Source organism: Drosophila bipectinata, unplaced genomic scaffold (assembly GCF_030179905.1).
Source record: "Drosophila bipectinata strain 14024-0381.07 unplaced genomic scaffold, DbipHiC1v2 scaffold_117, whole genome shotgun sequence".
NCBI lineage: Eukaryota > Metazoa > Arthropoda > Insecta > Diptera > Drosophilidae > Drosophila > Drosophila bipectinata.
In genome coordinates, this window is record NW_027222772.1 from 5001 (window position 1) to 17500 (window position 12500).

Below are 12500 nucleotides of genomic sequence, written 5' to 3' on the forward strand. Positions count from 1 at the left end.
AAAGACATATATATTATATTGAATATATAGACCATTTGTTGTCTTCAATATAAATTGCGTGTATATTTAATTAATATACATGCGTTGCGTGATGTATTGTTCATATTAAATTATGCGCATACATTGATAAATGCAACACCTAAAATATACATTGTTGTACCTGATATACAGGTTAATGCTTTATATAATATTAAAACAATATAAATTATATTTATATTGATTATATAAAACTAAGACATTTCGCAACAATTATTTTAGGTATATAAAAAAATTAAACATATTTTATATGTTTAAATATAGACGAATATATTGAATATAAATTGCGTGTATATTTAATTAATATACATGCGTTGCGTGATGTATTGTTCATATTAAATTATGCGCATACATTGATAAATGCAACACCTAAAATATACATTGTTGTACCTGATATACAGGTTAATGCTTTATATAATATTAAAACAATATAAATTATATTTATATTGATTATATAAAACTAAGACATTTCGCAACAATTATTTTAGGTATAAAAATAACTTTATTGAAGGAATTGATATATGCCAGTTAAATGGTGTATTTTTAATTTCTTTCAATAAAAACATAATTGACGAATTGTATATTTATATATATTTATAAAACTCTAAGCGGTGGATCACTCGGCTCATGGGTCGATGAAGAACGCAGCAAACTGTGCGTCATCGTGTGAACTGCAGGACACATGAACATCGACATTTTGAACGCATATCGCAGTCCATGCTGTTATGTACTTTAATTAATTTTATAGTGCTGCTTGGACTACATATGGTTGAGGGTTGTAAGACTATGCTAATAAAGTTGCTTATTATTATATATTTTTATAATGATATGCATATGGTATATTATTGGATATATTTATATATTCATAATATTAAATATAAAAGCAATTATCTCAAATATTTATAAAAGAAAAAATGAAGATATACAATTCTTTCTTTTTTCAATTCAAATAATACTGAGAAATGTCTAGCATAAAAAAAATTAAATTTTTTTTAACTAGAATTGTCTCTTATTTAAAGATGCGAAAATTGAAAATATATCAAATATATTGTTCTTCATAGAGATATATTGTTTATATATATATATACATTGCTTTATACAACCTCAACTCATATGGGACTACCCCCTGAATTTAAGCATATTAATTAGGGGAGGAAAAGAAACTAACAAGGATTTTCTTAGTAGCGGCGAGCGAAAAGAAATCAGTTCAGCACTAAGTCACTTTGTCTATATGGCAAATGTGAGATGCAGTGTATGGAGCGTCAATATTCTAGTATGAGAAATTAACGATTTAAGTCCTTCTTAAATGAGGCCATTTACCCATAGAGGGTGCCAGGCCCGTATAACGTTAATGATTACTAGATGATGTTTCCAAAGAGTCGTGTTGCTTGATAGTGCAGCACTAAGTGGGTGGTAAACTCCATCTAAAACTAAATATAACCATGAGACCGATAGTAAACAAGTACCGTGAGGGAAAGTTGAAAAGAACTCTGAATAGAGAGTTAAATAGTACGTGAAACTGCTTAGAGGTTAAGCCCGATGAACCTGAATATCCATTATGGAAAATTCATCATTAAAGTTATAATATTTAAATAATATTATAGAAATAGTGTGCATTTTTTCCATATAAGGACATTGTAATCTATTAACATATATAATTTATCATAAAATATGACTTATAGTTTATTCAAATTATTATGCTTGCATTTTAACATAGGATAAATGTCATTAATTTGATAAAGTGTTGATAGATTAATAAGAATACAGTGCGTTAATTTTTCGGAATTATATAATGGCATAATTATCATTGATTTTTGTGTTTATTATATGCACTTGTATGATTAACAATGCGAAAGATTCAGGATACCTTCGGGACCCGTCTTGAAACACGGACCAAGGAGTCTAACATATGTGCAAGTTATTGGGATATAAACCTAATAGCGTAATTAACTTGACTATTAATGGGATTAGTTTTTTAACTATTTTATAGTTAATTAACACAATCCCGGGGCGTTCTATATAGTTATGTATAATAATATTTATATTATTTATGCCTCTAACTGGAACGTACCTTGAGCAGATATGCTGTGACCCGAAAGATGGTGAACTATACTTGATCAGGTTGAAGTCAGGGGAAACCCTGATGGAAGACCGAAACAGTTCTGACGTGCAAATCGATTGTCAGAATTGAGTATAGGGGCGAAAGACCAATCGAACCATCTAGTAGCTGGTTCCTTCCGAAGTTTCCCTCAGGATAGCTGGTGCATTTTAATGTTATATAAAATAATCTTATCTGGTAAAGCGAATGATTAGAGGCCTTAGGGTCGAAACGATCTTAACCTATTCTCAAACTTTAAATGGGTAAGAACCTTAACTTTCTTGATATGAAGTTTAAGGTTATGATATAATGTGCCCAGTGGGCCACTTTTGGTAAGCAGAACTGGCGCTGTGGGATGAACCAAACGTAATGTTACGGTGCCCAAATTAACAACTCATGCAGAAACCATGAAAGGCGTTGGTTGCTTAAAACAGCAGGACGGTGATCATGGAAGTCGAAATCCGCTAAGGAGTGTGTAACAACTCACCTGCCGAAGCAACTAGCCCTTAAAATGGATGGCGCTTAAGTTGTATACCTATACATTACCGCTAAAGTAGATGATTTATATTACTTGTAATATAAATTTTGAAACTTTAGTGAGTAGGAAGGTACAATGGTATGCGTAGAAGTGTTTGGCGTAAGCCTGCATGGAGCTGCTATTGGTACAGATCTTGGTGGTAGTAGCAAATAATCGAATGAGACCTTGGAGGACTGAAGTGGAGAAGGGTTTCGTGTGAACAGTGGTTGATCACGAGTTAGTCGGTCCTAAGTTCAAGGCGAAAGCCGAAAATTTTCAAGTAAAAATAAATATTACAATTATTGTGAAAATTATATACTTGAATAATTTTGAACGAAAGGGAATACGGTTCCAATTCCGTAACCTGTTGAGTATCCGTTTGTTATTAAATATGGGCCTCGTGCTCATCCTGGCAACAGGAACGACCATAAAGAAGCCGTCGAGAGATATCGGAAGAGTTTTCTTTTCTGTTTTATAGTCGTACTACCATGGAAGTCTTTCGCAGAGAGATATGGTAGATGGGCTAGAAGAGCATGACATATACTGTTGTGTCGATATTTTCTCCTCGGACCTTGAAAATTTATGGTGGGGATACGCAAACTTCTCAACAGGCCGTACCAATATCCGCAGCTGGTCTCCAAGGTGAAGAGTCTCTAGTCGATAGAATAATGTAGGTAAGGGAAGTCGGCAAATTAGATCCGTAACTTCGGGATAAGGATTGGCTCTGAAGATTGAGATAGTCGGGCTTGATTGGGAAACAATAATATGGTTTATGTGCTCGTTCTGGGTAAATAGAGTTATAATCATTTATGGTTGTAACTTGTTCCCCGGATAGTTTAGTTACGTATCCAATTGTGGAACTTTCTTGCTAAAATTTTTAAGAATACTAGTTGGGTCAAACCAATTAGTTCTTATTAATTATAACGATTATCAATTAACAATCAATTCAGAACTGGCACGGACTTGGGGAATCCGACTGTCTAATTAAAACAAAGCATTGTGATGGCCCTAGCGGGTGTTGACACAATGTGATTTCTGCCCAGTGCTCTGAATGTCAAAGTGAAGAAATTCAAGTAAGCGCGGGTCAACGGCGGGAGTAACTATGACTCTCTTAAGGTAGCCAAATGCCTCGTCATCTAATTAGTGACGCGCATGAATGGATTAACGAGATTCCTTCTGTCCCTATCTACTATCTAGCGAAACCACAGCCAAGGGAACGGGCTTGGAATAATTAGCGGGGAAAGAAGACCCTTTTGAGCTTGACTCTAATCTGGCAGTGTAAGGAGACATAAGAGGTGTAGAATAAGTGGGAGATATTAGACTTCGGTTTGGTATCGACAATGAAATACCACTACTCTTATTGTTTCCTTACTTACTTGATTAAATGGAACGTGTATCATTTCCTAGCCATTATACGGATATATTTATTATATCTTATGGTATTGGGTTTTGATGCAAGCTTCTTGATCAAAGTATCACGAGTTTGTTATATAATCGCAAACAAATTCTTTAATGAGAGATGCATTCATGTATTATCGATTTGAAAATTTGGTATAACTCCAATTACTCAGGTATGATCCAATTCAAGGACATTGCCAGGTAGGGAGTTTGACTGGGGCGGTACATCTCTCAAATAATAACGGAGGTGTCCCAAGGCCAGCTCAGTGCGGACAGAAACCACACATAGAGCAAAAGGGCAAATGCTGACTTGATCTCGGTGTTCAGTACACACAGGGACAGCAAAAGCTCGGCCTATCGATCCTTTTGGTTTAAAGAGTTTTTAACAAGAGGTGTCAGAAAAGTTACCATAGGGATAACTGGCTTGTGGCGGCCAAGCGTTCATAGCGACGTCGCTTTTTGATCCTTCGATGTCGGCTCTTCCTATCATTGTGAAGCAAAATTCACCAAGCGTTGGATTGTTCACCCATGCAAGGGAACGTGAGCTGGGTTTAGACCGTCGTGAGACAGGTTAGTTTTACCCTACTAATGACAAAACGTTGTTGCGACAGCATTCCTGCGTAGTACGAGAGGAACCGCAGGTACGGACCAATGGCACAATACTTGTTCGAGCGAACAGTGGTATGACGCTACGTCCGTTGGATTATGCCTGAACGCCTCTAAGGTCGTATCCGTGCTGGACTGCAATGATAAATAAGGGGCAATTTGCATTGTATGGCTTCTAAACCATTTAAAGTTTATTATTTATATTTTAAACGACAATGGATGTGATGCCAATGTAATTTGTAACATAGTAAATTGGGAGGATCTTTGATCACCTGATGCCATGCTAGTTACATATGAAAACATTATTTAATACAATGACAAAGCCTAGAATCAATTGTAAACGACTTTTGTAACGGGCAAGGTGTTGTAAGTGGTTGAGCAGCTGCCATACTGCGATCCACTGAAGCTTATCCTTTGCTTGATGATTCGAAATATAAAAAAAATGTAAATATGCATGTGTAAATATGTATATTTAGTATAAAAAATCTTTATATGCTATATCTAAGAAAGCATATAAGGATTTATCACGGGTTGTCCACGTTTCCCTACTAATTGTGGCCTACTAACTGTTTCGTCATCTTATTAGTGACGTGAAAAATGAAAATAATATTTTTCATTTATATTGTTATAAGTCTTAAACCTTAAGACGGCGGGAGTTGAATTACTTTCGTTTAGGTAGCCAAATGCCTCGTCATCTTATTAGTGACGTGAAAAATGAAAATAATATTTTTCATTTATATTGTTATAAGTCTTAAACCTTATAACGGCGGAAGATGAATTACTTTCTTTTAGGTAGCCAAATGCCTCGTCATCTTATTAGTGACGTGAAAAATGAAAATAATATTTTTCATTTATATTGTTATAAGTCTTAAACTTTAAGACGGCGGGAGTTGAATTACTTTCGCATAGGTAGCCAAATGCCTCGTCATCTTATTAGTGACGCGCATGATTCAATTCAAGAGATTCCTTCTGTCCCTATTTAAAACCTCACGGATATTAAAAATATTAAACATATATTGTTATAAGTCTTAAACCTTAAGACGGCGGGAGTTGAATTACTTTCGCATAGGTAGCCAAATGCCTCGTCATCTTATTAGTGACGCGCATGATTCAATTCAAGAGATTCCTTCTGTCCCTATTTAAAACCTCACGGATATTAAAAATATTAAACATATATTGTTATAAGTCTTAAACCTTAAGACGGCGGGAGTTGAATTACTTTCGCATAGGTAGCCAAATGCCTCGTCATCTTATTAGTGACGTGAAAAATGAAAATAATATTTTTCATTTATATTGTTATAAGTCTTAAACTTTAAGACGGCGGGAGTTGAATTACTTTCGCATAGGTAGCCAAATGCCTCGTCATCTTATTAGTGACGTGAAAAATGAAAATAATATTTTTCATTTATATTGTTATAAGTCTTAAACCTTATAACGGCGGAAGATGAATTACTTTCGTTTAGGTAGCCAAATGCCTCGTCATCTTAATAGTGACGTGAAAAATGAAAATAATATTTTTCATTTATATTGTTATAAGTCTTAAACTTTAAGACGGCGGGAGTTGAATTACTTTCGCATAGGTAGCCAAATGCCTCGTCATCTTATTAGTGACGTGAAAAATGAAAATAATATTTTTCATTTATATTGTTATAAGTCTTAAACCTTATAACGGCGGAAGATGAATTACTTTCGTTTAGGTAGCCAAATGCCTCGTCATCTTATTAGTGACGTGAAAAATGAAAATAATATTTTTCATTTATATTGTTATAAGTCTTAAACTTTAAGACGGCGGGAGTTGAATTACTTTCGCATAGGTAGCCAAATGCCTTGTCATCTTATTAGTGACGCGCATGATTCAATTCAAGAGATTCCTTCTGTCCCTATTTAAAACCTCACGGATATTAAAAATATTAAACATATATTGTTATAAGTCTTAAACCTTAAGACGGCGGGAGTTGAATTACTTTCGCATAGGTAGCCAAATGCCTCGTCATCTTATTAGTGACGCGCATGATTCAATTCAAGAGATTCCTTCTGTCCCTATTTAAAACCTCACGGATATTAAAAATATTAAACATATATTGTTATAAGTCTTAAACCTTAAGACGGCGGGAGTTGAATTACTTTCGCATAGGTAGCCAAATGCCTCGTCATCTTATTAGTGACGCGCATGATTCAATTCAAGAGATTCCTTCTGTCCCTATTTAAAACCTCACGGATATTAAAAATATTAAACATATATTGTTATAAGTCTTAAACCTTAAGACGGCGGGAGTTGAATTACTTTCGCATAGGTAGCCAAATGCCTTGTCATCTTATTAGTGACGCGCATGATTCAATTCAAGAGATTCCTTCTGTCCCTATTTAAAACCTCACGGATATTAAAAATATTAAACATATATTGTTATAAGTCTTAAACCTTAAGACGGCGGGAGTTGAATTACTTTCGCATAGGTAGCCAAATGCCTCGTCATCTTATTAGTGACGCGCATGATTCAATTCAAGAGATTCCTTCTGTCCCTATTTAAAACCTCACGGATATTAAAAATATTAAACATATATTGTTATAAGTCTTAAACCTTAAGACGGCGGGAGTTGAATTACTTTCGCATAGGTAGCCAAATGCCTCGTCATCTTATTAGTGACGCGCATGATTCAATTCAAGAGATTCCTTCTGTCCCTATTTAAAACCTCACGGATATTAAAAATATTAAACATATATTGTTATAAGTCTTAAACCTTAAGACGGCGGGAGTTGAATTACTTTCGCATAGGTAGCCAAATGCCTCGTCATCTTATTAGTGACGCGCATGATTCAATTCAAGAGATTCCTTCTGTCCCTATTTAAAACCTCACGGATATTAAAAATATTAAACATATATTGTTATAAGTCTTAAACCTTAAGACGGCGGGAGTTGAATTACTTTCGCATAGGTAGCCAAATGCCTCGTCATCTTATTAGTGACGCGCATGATTCAATTCAAGAGATTCCTTCTGTCCCTATTTAAAAACTCACGAATATTAAAAATATTAAAAATATTTTCATATGGATATGCAATCGTATGGATATCCAAATATGTGTGGGAAAGTCGTACTTCCTATACGATAAATGACCGGATTGACGAAACCGTGTTCAAAAAGGTATATAGGGTAGGTGGTGTTCGGCCTACCAATATAATATTAAAATAATATTATATTAAACAGAAGATCGCCAGTATTAATATATAAGCATATGGTTATGAATACATATGCATATAACATATATGAAAATATATGAATATATAAAAAAAAATATATATGAATATGAAAATATTTATATGTATATGGAATATATGGTAGGTGATGATGTTAGCCTACCATATAATATATAATATAATAATTTAATTATATTATATTAAATATGGAAATATTAAAAATATATTAAAAATATTAAAAATATTTTCATATGGATATGCAATCGTATGGATATCCAAATATGTGTGGGAAAGTCATACTTCCCATACAATAAATGACCGGATTGACGAAACCGTGTTCAAAAAGGTATATAGGGTAGGTGGTGTTCAGCCTGCCAATATAATATTAAAATAATATTATATTAAACAGAAGACCGCCAGTATTAATATATGAGCATATGGTTATGAATACATATGCATATAACATATATGAAAATATATGAATATAAAAAAATATATATGGATATGAAAATATTTATATGTATATGAAATATATGGTAGGTGATGAGGATAGCCTACCATATAATATATAATATAATAATTTAATTATATTATATTAAATATGGAAATATTAAAAATATATTAAAAATATTAAAAATATTTTCATATGGATATGCAATCGTATGGATATCCAAATATGTGTGGGAAAGTCATACTTCCCATACAATAAATGACCGGATTGACGAAACCGTGTTCAAAAAGGTATATAGGGTAGGTGGTGTTCGGCCTACCAATATAATATTAAAATAATATTATATTAAACAGAAGACCGCCAGTATTAATATATGAGCATATGGTTATGAATACATATGCATATAACATATATGAAAATATATGAATATAAAAAAATATATATGGATATGAAAATATTTATATGTATATGAAATATATGGTAGGTGATGGTGATAGCCTACCATATAATATATAATATAATAATTTAATTATATTATATTAAATATGGAAATATTAAAAATATATTAAAAATATTAAAAATATTTTCATATGGATATGCAATCGTATGGATATCCAAATATGTGTGGGAAAGTCATACTTCCCATACAATAAATGACCGGATTGACGAAACCGTGTTCAAAAAGGTATATAGGGTAGGTGGTGTTCGGCCTACCAATATAATATTAAAATAATATTATATTAAACAGAAGACCGCCAGTATTAATATATAAGCATATGGTTATGAATACATATGCATATAACATATATGAAAATATATGAATATAAAAAAATATATATGGATATGAAAATATTTATATGTATATGAAATATATGGTAGGTGATGGTGATAGCCTACCATATAATATATAATATAATAATTTAATTATATTATATTAAATATGGAAATATTAAAAATATATTAAAAATATTAAAAATATTTTCATATGGATATGCAATCGTATGGATATCCAAATATGTGTGGGAAAGTCATACTTCCCATACAATAAATGACCGGATTGACGAAACCGTGTTCAAAAAGGTATATAGGGTAGGTGGTGTTCAGCCTGCCAATATAATATTAAAATAATATTATATTAAACAGAAGATCGCCAGTATTAATATATAAGCATATGGTTATGAATACATATGCATATAACATATATGAAAATATATGAATATATAAAAAAAAATATATATGAATATGAAAATATTTATATGTATATGGAATATATGGTAGGTGATGATGTTAGCCTACCATATAATATATAATATAATAATTTAATTATATTATATTAAATATGGAAATATTAAAAATATATTAAAAATATTAAAAATATTTTCATATGGATATGCAATCGTATGGATATCCAAATATGTGTGGGAAAGTCATACTTCCCATACAATAAATGACCGGATTGACGAAACCGTGTTCAAAAAGGTATATAGGGTAGGTGGTGTTCAGCCTGCCAATATAATATTAAAATAATATTATATTAAACAGAAGATCGCCAGTATTAATATATAAGCATATGGTTATGAATACATATGCATATAACATATATGAAAATATATGAATATATAAAAAAAAATATATATGAATATGAAAATATTTATATGTATATGGAATATATGGTAGGTGATGATGTTAGCCTACCATATAATATATAATATAATAATTTAATTATATTATATTAAATATGGAAATATTAAAAATATATTAAAAATATTAAAAATATTTTCATATGGATATGCAATCGTATGGATATCCAAATATGTGTGGGAAAGTCATACTTCCCATACAATAAATGACCGGATTGACGAAACCGTGTTCAAAAAGGTATATAGGGTAGGTGGTGTTCAGCCTGCCAATATAATATTAAAATAATATTATATTAAACAGAAGACCGCCAGTATTAATATATGAGCATATGGTTATGAATACATATGCATATAACATATATGAAAATATATGAATATAAAAAAATATATATGGATATGAAAATATTTATATGTATATGAAATATATGGTAGGTGATGAGGATAGCCTACCATATAATATATAATATAATAATTTAATTATATTATATTAAATATGGAAATATTAAAAATATATTAAAAATATTAAAAATATTTTCATATGGATATGCAATCGTATGGATATCCAAATATGTGTGGGAAAGTCATACTTCCCATACAATAAATGACCGGATTGACGAAACCGTGTTCAAAAAGGTATATAGGGTAGGTGGTGTTCGGCCTACCAATATAATATTAAAATAATATTATATTAAACAGAAGACCGCCAGTATTAATATATGAGCATATGGTTATGAATACATATGCATATAACATATATGAAAATATATGAATATAAAAAAATATATATGGATATGAAAATATTTATATGTATATGAAATATATGGTAGGTGATGGTGATAGCCTACCATATAATATATAATATAATAATTTAATTATATTATATTAAATATGGAAATATTAAAAATATATTAAAAATATTAAAAATATTTTCATATGGATATGCAATCGTATGGATATCCAAATATGTGTGGGAAAGTCATACTTCCCATACAATAAATGACCGGATTGACGAAACCGTGTTCAAAAAGGTATATAGGGTAGGTGGTGTTCGGCCTACCAATATAATATTAAAATAATATTATATTAAACAGAAGACCGCCAGTATTAATATATAAGCATATGGTTATGAATACATATGCATATAACATATATGAAAATATATGAATATAAAAAAATATATATGGATATGAAAATATTTATATGTATATGAAATATATGGTAGGTGATGGTGATAGCCTACCATATAATATATAATATAATAATTTAATTATATTATATTAAATATGGAAATATTAAAAATATATTAAAAATATTAAAAATATTTTCATATGGATATGCAATCGTATGGATATCCAAATATGTGTGGGAAAGTCATACTTCCCATACAATAAATGACCGGATTGACGAAACCGTGTTCAAAAAGGTATATAGGGTAGGTGGTGTTCAGCCTGCCAATATAATATTAAAATAATATTATATTAAACAGAAGACCGCCAGTATTAATATATGAGCATATGGTTATGAATACATATGCATATAACATATATGAAAATATATGAATATAAAAAAATATATATGGATATGAAAATATTTATATGTATATGAAATATATGGTAGGTGATGGGGATAGCCTACCATATAATATATAATATAATAATATTTATTATATTATAATAAATATGGAAATATTAAATTATTTTCATATGGATATGGATATGGATATGGATATGGATATACATATTCATATGGATATACTAAAATATACTGAAATATACCGATGAGTATATTTAGGTGAGGGTAAAAAGGCAAATAAATACCCAGCTTGACGAAAGTGTGTTCAAAAAGGTATATAGGGTAGGTGGTGTCGTCCTACCAATATAGTATATTATTTATATTATATGAATATACTAAAATACCGATGAGTATTTTTAGGTGAGGGAAAGAAGGCAAATAAATACCCAGCTTGACGAAAGTGTGGTCAAAAAGGTATATATGGTAGGTGGTGTAAGCCTATCTATATAATATAACATACTATATTATATATTATATATACACTATATTGTATACTTAGATAATATCGTTGAAGCGTCTACGTCTTATTATAAATTATAATTTGACAAGTTTCCAATTATTATCGTTAATTTCTGGTTCTAGGCAAATAAAAATTTCTTTTTATTATATCCTAGTAAGTATATGGAATTAAATTTAATTTCATATACGTATATGATAATAGTAGTAATATTATTATTATTATTATTGTATAAATAAATATGAATAAACTATATATATGAAAATATATAAATATATGAAAATTAAAAAGTGCTTAGTTTTATATCATATAAAACTAGACTTTTATATACAAAGAAAATAAATTTTAAATTTATTATCAAAATACATATGCGATAATTTTATTATAAAATTAAGCAAATATATATATGTGAATATATACAAATTGTTGTATGTGAAAATATAAAGATATTTTAGAATTAAATATATGCATAATATTGTATTTTATTAAAAAAAATATTAAAGAAGGCTTATATAAATAAAAAGACCGCCC

The 12500-nt window shown here is 30.3% G+C and overlaps 2 non-coding genes across 2 annotated transcripts; both read left to right on the forward strand.

Moving 5' to 3' along the window:
• The first annotated feature begins 636 nt into the window (after positions 1–636).
• Positions 637–815, forward strand: LOC138926941 (5.8S ribosomal RNA). Its single transcript, XR_011443595.1, has one exon. It is a non-coding gene; the product is annotated as a 5.8S ribosomal RNA (ribosomal RNA).
• A 320-nt stretch (positions 816–1135) lies between these two features.
• LOC138926943 (large subunit ribosomal RNA) lies at positions 1136–5085 on the forward strand. The gene has a single exon (XR_011443597.1). It is a non-coding gene; the product is annotated as a large subunit ribosomal RNA (ribosomal RNA).
• Positions 5086–12500: the final 7415 nt, after the last annotated feature.